This window comes from Lissotriton helveticus, chromosome 6, assembly GCF_964261635.1.
Source record: "Lissotriton helveticus chromosome 6, aLisHel1.1, whole genome shotgun sequence".
Classification (NCBI taxonomy): Eukaryota; Metazoa; Chordata; class Amphibia; order Caudata; family Salamandridae; genus Lissotriton; species Lissotriton helveticus.
In genome coordinates, this window is record NC_136067.1 from 853,773,969 (window position 1) to 853,775,509 (window position 1,541).

Below are 1,541 nucleotides of genomic sequence, written 5' to 3' on the forward strand. Positions count from 1 at the left end.
GAGACTGGAGCTGAATCTGATGTCCGGGCCCTTTCGAGGCCTAGAAACGGGGACAATTCAATGACTTAACGTGCACACTGTGAAATGTGGCAACATAGGCCTAATACTCGTTGCTTTCACGAGGACTGGAAACTGGCATACTAGAGTTGGACACAACTATGATTGCGTCTTTAATCGATCATAGGGGTATACATGCATATCGATCATGCACATATAGCATAAAATGGGGAACACGTAGGCACATATAACATGGCAAAATTTACTTTTCCACATTCCCTCCTTGTGCCCTACGTTTCCATCAGGAAACATCAATATTCATGATACCATCTATCTGTTCATATAGCATCATTTGCTCGTCTCGAATTGTCTTGGAACGGGATTTAGGACTAGGAATACAGGATGTAGCACACAAGCCGCAAATCGCAGGGCCACATTGTAAACAGAGGCAGCAACTGAATACGATCATTACTGCTATACCTAGGAATGACAATACTTTCCATCCCCATGCAGATATAATACTCCAGAGCCAACCGGACCATGTCCAGGTGCCTGGATTCTGGTGTAACTGATGGGCAATTTTATGAAGTCTGGTTATAGCTGAATAAACAGACGGCGCGTTATTAGGAATGAAAATGCAGCAACTAGATCCGATGACTCTACAAGCTCCTCCTCTATCGGCCAGTATGACGTCAAGAACGAGACGATTTTGGAGCACAACAAATCTCATAGCAGATTGCTCTTCAGTTAAATTACCTAGAGCGGAAGTAGTCTCATTCACTACTGCTTCAAGGGTTCTGGTTAACCTACGTATTAACTTACTATTCTGGACAGGGCCTATAAAGAAAAAGAAACCTTTATTGAAGTCTTGATATTGTTCTAGAGCAGTTTCAGTTTGATCGACAATTGGGGACTCGGTCTCCCTTCTATGTCTAACGTGTACTAGATGTGTGTTTCTGTGATAATCGGATGGGGCTAGAAAAACTGGTGGCAGTAGGAAGGCAATGTAACATGTTCCATCCCAATCGAGGGGCAGACGAACATATGCGGTCTGACCACAAACAAAATAAGAATGACGTGAGGCTTTGAAAATAGATTTCCCACTGTCACTATACTCGACAATAGTAGTACAATCACTATGTCCTACATGTGCGGAACCATTCTTTCTGACACATAATTCGCCTTTGACTGGTAGTACTGAAATAGCAGGCAATTCTGGAGTTGTATCGGACTGAACATTCAGGACCATGAAATTCGAGGAGTAATTACCTAAATCATATACTTCATTTTCTAGATCTAACCCTGTTCTATGAGAAAGACCTTGCTTGTCTGGAAAACATGTTCGATTCAAAAAGGACATATCAGTTGAGGATGACGTTAACGTGGACCATGCTCCACACGAACCATTATGTGAAAACGGATAGGGAAAGAGTGGCAGAACTCCCTTCGGTGTCTGGAAAGGGGGGAGTCGACCACACACCCAACAATTAGTAGTGTTGCTGGTCTGGTGTGAATAGTGCAACATTCGGATGAATGTGTTGTTA